Consider the following 9,284-nt stretch of genomic DNA (forward strand, 5'->3'; position numbering starts at 1 on the left):
AGTCATAAAAATGTAGTGAAAACTAAACATATAAATGAGAGAGAGAATTACATGAGTAAGTGTGACATCAAACTCATTAAATATATCAATATGAATAAATTATGTAATATTTAGTAAGATCTAAAATGTATTTTGAGACATGGCCAGTGTTTTTCAGTGGTTAGAGCATCAGCCCATGCATCAAAGGGTCACAAGGTTTGATTTCTGGTCAAGGGCAGGTACCTGGGTTGCAGGTTTTATCCCGATCTAGTTGGGGCACATGCCAGTGATTGATATGTCTTTCTCACATTGATGTTTCTCTCTCTCTCTAAAAATCAATGGAAAAAATGTCCTTCCCTGAGGATTAACCAAAAAGAAAAAGTATTTTCATTTAAAAATATGTAAGAAATGCTTGCCTGAGAAAAATTTCATCATGGATGTTTTCATGTGCAATAAATAACATCTCCTCATGTGCAATGTCTAATTGAAGGGGAAAAAAGCTCGTAATCTCAAATTTCTAGACGTTAATATAAATTGTCATAAACAAAGTGATTGCCAAGGTAGATTTTAGTGACAGCCCTTCTTGATGAAGTTTTAGTCATAATCATAAATCAGGAAAATACTTTTATAAAAAGCATAGTCTTAGTACTGTGAATTATATAGAGAAGGATGGTAAGGTAAGTATTGAGTTTTGGCAGCATAACATTCACAATATTAATTAATGTGTTCTTTCCTGTCACACCATTTGAACAACCTTCCATTAAATGCCTCATTTTAATTCTATGTTCATTTGGTTGTCAAACAGGATAGATCTGAAATGAGGACACCTGGAGAATAAGTCTTCTTCTCACCCTTGCTTCTTTCTTTACTCTAGAATCAACACATACATACATACATACATACATAATAAAATAAGAAATATAGTGGTGAAGAGTCTAGACATCAAGATGTGAGGATTACTTGCTGAGGTTCCTAGTGAGTGCTGGCAGATAACAAACACCTCAGAAGTAGGGAATAAACAGGCTGACATTTGTCAACAGTCAAAGCAAGGCTAGTGACATCTTGGGGAAAATAAAATAGCAAATAATCTCTCTATATAAAAGCCTAAGCGACCGAATGACCAAACGACCGAATGACCAGTAGACTGTTCACTATGATACACACTGACCACCAGGGGCAGATGCTCAATGCAGGAGCTGCCCCCTGGTGGTCAGTGCGCTCCCACAGCGGGAGCTCTGCTCAGCTGACTGATGGGCGCCAAAGGCGGGGCTCACGGCTGGTAAGCACCACTGCGTCAGCATGAGCATTTTTCTATCGGGACTGACTGGGTGCAAGCCTGTGGCAGGCACAGCAGGGCCGGGATGAGCCGGAGTGGCAAGCAGGAGTGGCAGGTGGCATTGGACTGCAGGTTTTGGCCCCATCCCTGCAGGCCATGCTGAGGTACCCCTCGGGTGCACAAATCCGTGCATCAGGCCTTTAGTAAGCAATAAAATTGAAAACAAGAATTAGCTTTTTCTGTGTTCACCTGTCACCTAGCAATTGCTCTCCAGTAAAGAACATGTTATGGAGACAAATAGAAAAGAATATTTATGTGTGCGGGGGTGAGGGCGTAGGGGGAGGGCAGGGGCTTAACTCAGTGATTGGTCTGAATTTCATGAAAAGATACTGCATACAATGATATAAGACACGTAAAACTGTGTCCAAAATCCATCTCATAATCAATGGGTGGTTCTGGTCTGCGAATATAGCCAATAATTATATTATGATATTTGGAAGAACAATTGAAGTGGAATTCAGCAATTTGTTGAACAGGTGAAATTCTCTTCCTTTGTCACTAAATGAGGGACTTAATGTTAGAAAAGTTCAAGTAGAAGTTTTTGTAATTCTCTTTTCCTAGTAAAATAAAAAGCTAAGTGGTATCCATGAGGAAATGCTGCAGATTAGTGTTGCTATTAAAGTTTCTAAAGGTTAGAGGTATATAGTTCTATTTTTATCACCATAACTAGCTTGCTATTCAATGAAAATCCATCTAAGCGTATGACAATGGTGTCCCTGATCACACATGTTCTTCTTAAGATACTCCATTAGAGCAAATCAACACAACTTTTGGCCACTGATAATTATTCATTGTTATGGAAAATTCCAAATCTTGTCAGGCATTAGATCAAGCTTTGAAAAATACTGAAACAAAACACCCAACCGGAAAAGCAAAAAGAAAAAAGAATCCAAAAATATGAAGATAGTGTAAGGAGCCTCTGGGACAACTGCAAGTGTACCAACATGTGAATTATGGAGGTGCCAGAAGAGAGAGAGCAGGATATTGAAAACCTATTTGAAGAAATAATGACAGAAAACTTCCCCCACCTCGTGAAAGAAATTGACATATATTCTTTAAGAAGAGGAAGAAGAAGAAAAAGGTAAGATAAAAATTATGAACAACAAAGTGACGACAAATAAATATCTATTAACAAGTGAATCTAAAAATTTTTAAGTCAGAATAAACTGGTGAATATAATAGAAGCAGGGGCATAGAAAGGGAGTGGACTGACAACTGTTGGTTTTCTTCTTTAATTTGGGGTGTGGGAAGAGATTGGACAAAAATCTTACACCTGTGGACGAGAACAGTTGGGGGGTGGGGGGTAAGGGCATGGGGTGGGTACTGGGTAGAGAGGAGCTATGGGGGGGAAAAAGAGGAACAACTATAATAATCTGAACAATAAAGATTTAATAATAAAAAAGTTAAAATACTGAAACAACTAAAGGTATTTTTCTATAAAGAACCAGTTAAGCTGAGAGTTTACCACTTGATTAATTGCTATGCCACATAGTTAATGTAATAATTTAATCCATACAACATAACCTTTAAATTAATCCATAAGTAAACTGTATCTCAATGAAAGTAAGTCATTTAAAATGTGATACAGACAATAGGTAGATGAATTTTCAACTCCAAGTCTCTGGCCATCGGGTCTTCTCTACCATGATATGATAGTAAAAGAAAAGTCATTGTAAGGATATTCAACCTAGAAAGACAAATTTAAATGTGAGCTAAATGTTAACCACATGTAGATAAAAATAATTACACAGCAAATCATTAAGGTAGGAATTAACACATTTAGGAAATCTATGCAGGCAATATTAAAAATGAGTAAAGCAAGTTGAATTATTTTGTAAAAATAAAATCCTCTAGACTAAATCTTGGGATTCTTGGTGAAGAGTCAAAAGTTTGGAAGGTTGTCATAAAGAAAGAAAATAAGACTATCTGTCCTCTCCTGATGTGCTTTAAACTTCTGCTATCATGTTCTTCAATATTTCTATGAAACCAGGCAGCCTCTATCTGAAATATGCCTCCATACAGAAAACAAGTTGAAAGTTAATCACTATGTTTTGAATTCTCAAATTTACACTGAACCATCCCATAAATTTAGCTCAAAATTTAAAAATAGACTATTTTATTATTTAATAATACATTGTTAAATTAAATTGTTTATCATGTAATGGTCTAAGACTACATTCTTTCTATACGGGGAAAAAAATCAATCCTTTTTTTGCTTATGAACAATCACTTTAAAGTTTTTCTCTTTCAGTTTTTAGTTAGGCAATTTTCTTTGAATTTATGTAATTTCCTTTTTCTGTCTTTAAGCTTAAAAATTCACAATAATACATGTGTTCTTAATTGGCAGCCTGCAGTTTAATTATATCAATATAATAAAACATTCCCCAAGGTGTCTTTTTGTTTTCATTTGTTCTAAAATATGTATGAGCTCTCAAAGTTTATATGTGGATTAAACATAACTGATAATTAAATGATCAAAATTAGTAATACTACATGCAATAACATAAACCACTTTGTTCTCTAACTGCAAAGAGATTATGAGACCAATTCAAGCTGCATAGATTTTATGAACTACTCAGTGTTTTCATCAAGCATTATAGCTTCTTTTATAACAAACACATTGTTAACTGATGGATACACCATTACTAAGTCAGGGTTTTATATATGTTATAAAAATCAAATTTATAATCATTCGTAGTAAAGAATTATAATACCTATCTTCTAAGAATTAGTTGACCTCCTAAGTAAATTATTTCAGAAAGTGTCATTTTTCAAACATTAAATTATATGACCACATCTAACATTTTTTATGTTCATTTGAGTGTCAGGAAATTTTTATTTAATCCTTGATTTGGGGTATTATTTCAAAAAGCACAGAATGTGGTAATATAAACTTTCTGACTTTTATCATTGAACTAAGTAGTGAAAAAAGTTTTTGAAATGCAAAATAATTTTGAAAAAGCTGTTATACAAAATGAGAACATTTACTTAACACTTTAAAGTAAAATCTACAAGGTTAAACATAAAACAGTTGAAGCTACATACATATTTTAGAACCACTTGGAGAAAGAACCTTAAAATTTACTGAAAGCCAATAGTGTGCCCAGCACACTCTATGATCTGATTTAATTCACATAAACACCCTTCAAAGTAGATTCCACATTCTACTATTATAGGAAATGAGGCTTAGAGGCTTATGCGATTTGATCCACAAAGAGAATAGTGGCAGAATCATATATTAACACCGGTATGTCTGTTTCCAGCATTCACAATCTTTTTATTTTACAAAACAAACAAAAAAGCATTGGTTAAAAGTATAGCTCTGGGGCTGACTTCCTCAACCCAATCTTTTATCTGCTCCACATTAGCCCTGTATACTCAAGTGAACTGGTTAGCATTCTCTGCCTCAGTTTCTACACCTTTCATGTGGGTAGTATACATGAGACTGAAATTATACATTAACTTAGCAGATGCTCAATGAATAATAACTACATTTCCTTTTACTTGAGGTCTAACAGCTAATTATTGGCCAAGCAGGAACAAGAATTCTGTTTTCTTCACCCGCAGTCCAACATTTTGTCCAGTCACCAGATATTATGCTACAAAACAAAGATTACTTTTGCAAAAACATTTTGTAACAATGGTATCTATATGGCCTGCTATGGGGATGTTTATGTTTACCTAACTTATATAAATTGGACACTGAAGAGAATCCCTAAATCAACAAACACTCAACAAAATAACCATAAATTCTAGTAAATTAACCTGCCACAGATCCATGGATGCTGACAAAGACCAGAGATGCCTGTGTTTGAGATTAAAACCTTATTAGTCCCAGCATAGCTGGCAGCAGAAGCAGCAGGATACTGGTATTTGTACTTGATGTCCCGGCCCCATGGAGCAATGTGATAAATCTAGATAGAGTCTCCATATGCAGTAGGCAGCATTGCAGCTGAGGAACCTGAAGCTTAAGGAATTTGCTTTCTATAGTCAGTATAAGAACAACTTTTTTGTTACTAGGGGGCAACCAGGTGGAACAGGAAGACCTACTCGATTTCTGCATTATCTTTTTTTTTAAAGTATATTTTACTGATTTTTTACAGAGAGGAAGGGAGAGGGATAGAGAGTCAGAAACATCGATGAGAGAGAAACATCGATCAGCCACCTCCTGTACACCTCCCTCTGGGGATGTGCCTGCAACCAAGGTACATGCCCTTGACTGGAATCGAATCTGGGACCTTTCAGTCTGCAAGCCGACGCTCTATTCACTGAGCCAAACCGGTTAGGGCTGCATTATCTTATTTTCAAAATTTCCAGCAGCATAAAATGATCCTAAGAACTATCTGGATGAAAACAATAATGAAGCCCTTGTTATTTGAGTTCACTAATCCAGGTCTATAGGAGTGCAAAGGGCACATTGTGGGAAGTCTCCTAACAGCAGGGTCAAGCACATACCAATTTATGCTTGACATTAAACCTCCACATTTTGCTAGGTACCTGTGAGTTGTTTCCAAGACTAAATTTGGTTTGAGTTACCTCAGTTACTCTATATAGAATAAAGTATTATCCAATAAGTAATTAATATCAACTGTATAGAAACAATTACATCCTTGAAATAACTTTAGAGTGATAAAGGTGAAATGGGTGTCTTGCTATTCTTATCAGATTTCCTTCAACCACCTGAGTTTATGTTAAGGAGGTACTTTTTGGAAAGCCCCTAGATAAGCACAGAATGGGGGCTGTTTGCCAAGGGAACTAACCATATAATTATAGAGGGTTGGGACTTTTAGGCCCACCCTCCTACCTCTGGGAAGGAAGAGGGCTGGAGGTTGTATTAACCACCACTTGCCAATAATTTAATCAAACATTTTTATTTAGTGGAGCCTCCATCAAATCCCCAAAAAGAATAGGGTTTGGAGAGCTTCTGAGTTGGTGAGCAAGAACAAATCCTTGTGCTGGGAGGGTAGCAAACCTTCAACTCTGTGGGGACAGAGGGTCCTGTACTCAAACCCTTCTGAACCTCAACCTTTATCTCTTCATCTGGCTTGATTCACATCCTTTGTAACAAACCTGTAAGTTAGCAAGTAAACACGTTTCCTTAGTTCTGTGAGCTGTTCTCACAAATGATCAAACCAGACGAAGGGGTTGTGGGAAGCTCTGGCTTGTAACTGGTCAGTCAGAAACAAAGGTGACAATATGGATTTGGGATTAGCATCTTAACTGAGGGCTGTCTTGTAGAACCCGGCCTTAACCTATAGAATCCAATGGTTGCTCAGGCAGATAGTGTCAGAATTGTGTTAAATTATAGGACATCCAGCTGGTGTCAGAGAATTGCTTGTTGTGGATAAACCCCTACACATCTGGTGTTAGCAGTGCCTCATTGGATGTTAGAAGAGAAATAGAAGATTTTTTAAAATAATTTGTCTGTAATTTACATACATCCTGTTGATTTTGTGTCTCTGGAGAACTCTGACTGGTGCACTATATATCAGGGAAAATGCTAAACCCTTAACACAGATTATCTGCTGAATATTTCAAACAGTATGATAGAATATATAATTGGTTAGCAAATACCCACTGTCTTCCCGAAGAGCGTATACGGCTTCTCTCCATTGATATGGGGCTTGAAATGGCCGTCAGCTCATAGTCATGAAGGAGATGGGCATCTCAGTCCTACAACTACAAGTAACTAAATTCTGCCAGCAGTCAGAAGGATCAACAGTGATATTCTCCTCTGGAGACACACAGAGCCTGCCAACACCTTTTTAGTCCAGGGGGACAAGACTTCTAATCTACAGAACTGTAAGGTAAAAACTTTGTGTTATTTTTAAACCTCTAAATTTGTTGAAATTATTGGCAGCAGTAGAAAACAAAAGACACATGTAGAGCAGGTCTGGGCCAAATATGTAGTTTGAAGACACTCCAGTCTAAGATAACTAAATTGTTGCTGTTCTGGAAACACCTGCGTAAGAAATAGTGTATGGAAGGTATTGTACTGAGTGTTTATGTCTGGTGTTATGGAGCATTTATATGACAGTCTGATGCTGACTGATGTAAAGATAAACTAATCTACTAGGTCATTGTTGTAGTTATAAAGTAGCAGAACTTGAAGTTGGAGCTAGGTTGCTTTCTCTGGTACCTAAGTTTATGGGTGTCAGTTACAATGTGGCACTGACACCCACTTCCCCCTCAACACACACATATTGACCTAGCTTTGGAAGATTGATATGGTAACATTGAGGGGGATGTATTTTTATAGAAGTAGAGCAAAGAGATAGGAAAACTATTAAACTCCTGAAGATATGAATTAGGTTACTTGCATTGGAATCAAGGAAAAGAAAGACAGTATTTGTGAGACATTTTTAAAGAAAAATAGATTGAATTTTGCAATAAATGACTAAGATTACGTGAATGGGAGGGGCAGAGGAAAGGATGATTATATGGTTTTATGATCTAAAGTACTTGGTTTAATTAAATAAAAGAGATAATTACAATTCTGAGAATATTGATTTTAAGTGATAAGGGGAATGACTCAAAGATGGATGGAACCCATTCTTACAGTGAGTCATAGAGATAAAAGAAGATAAACTTCCTTCAGGAAAAAAAGCATTTTCTTAGTATTCCTGTACCACTTTTGGTTAAATGGGGTATTTATGGTTTATATAGATACTTCTGAGCAATCATTAACATTGTCATTTACACACACACACACACACACACACACACTCTCTCTCTCTCTCTCTCTCTCTCCCTTTCTCTCTTCATCACACACACCAATAAGTGGAAAGCATATAATGCATATGCATTCCTACTGTTATCACTATTTTAGTTCAGACTTTTATTAAACTCACTAGTACAGTGGTTCTCAACCTTGGCTGCACATTAGAATCACCTGGGAATCTTTTTAAAATCCTGATTTCTGGGCCTTATCCTCCGGAAATTCTGTTTCTTTGTTATGGGGTGGGGCCACAACATTAGTAACAAAGAAACAGAATTTCCGGAGGATGAGGCCCAGAAATCAGGATTTTAAAAAGATTCCCAGGTGATTCTAATGTGCAGCCAAGGTTGAGAACCACTGCACTAGTACTAAGGTCTTCCTGGTTTGTATAACTTCATTATAGATTTCTTCTCTCACCTACTGAAAGATTTCTTCTCACATCTTTATTTTAATATTTAAAATAAAGGTTGGATAATCACAGTAACCTGTGGTGTTTACCAACTTTCAACAAAATACAGGTGTCTCTTTATGTGGTGTTTCACATTCCCATTATCCAACAAAATAATTTATTCAAAAATTTTCACAACATTGTTCCCCAATTTTCACTTCTACATGTAGATGAAAGTTACTTTCTAAACTCATTTTTTTCTAAACCTATTTCTACACCACTTTTGTGTTCTAAAATTTAGGTATCTCTTATAATCTAACTGAAATACTTCTGATTACATGTCAACTGAAATACACTCTCTATGAGAAGTTTCCTTTGATTATCTGCGTATCTACAAAACCACTTTTTCTCTAGAATATAGCAATTACTTAATATTTTTGACTATGTCAGTTGGGACATTCTCCTTCCTTGTTGATTATAATCATGTCTCTCCACGGTATTTGCTTTGCAAGTTTCTTTAATAAAGATCCAACTCTTATTTGTTCTTTTTTTTTTTAACCTCTCATACGATAGCAGAGTTCTTCACACATAGTAGCATCTCAATATTTGCTCAATATAACTAAATTGGTAATTAGCAATTTTTTCAGACATGAAGATACGGTATATTTATCATAGAAGCTGCTCAACTGAGAAAGTGAGATTGAATGAGCTTGCAATTATGGAAACTATATTTTGAAATTGTTTCCAAAGTGGCTACTAAATGTTAATGATTAGGACCCTTTTTAACAAACAGATGGTGTGAAACAATCATCCGAGCCAGAGGGAACCAGCTCCGCTAAGATGTTTTGAAAGGATGGCAGATA

Source organism: Myotis davidii, unplaced genomic scaffold (genome assembly GCF_000327345.1).
Source record: "Myotis davidii unplaced genomic scaffold, ASM32734v1 scaffold11, whole genome shotgun sequence".
NCBI lineage: Eukaryota > Metazoa > Chordata > Mammalia > Chiroptera > Vespertilionidae > Myotis > Myotis davidii.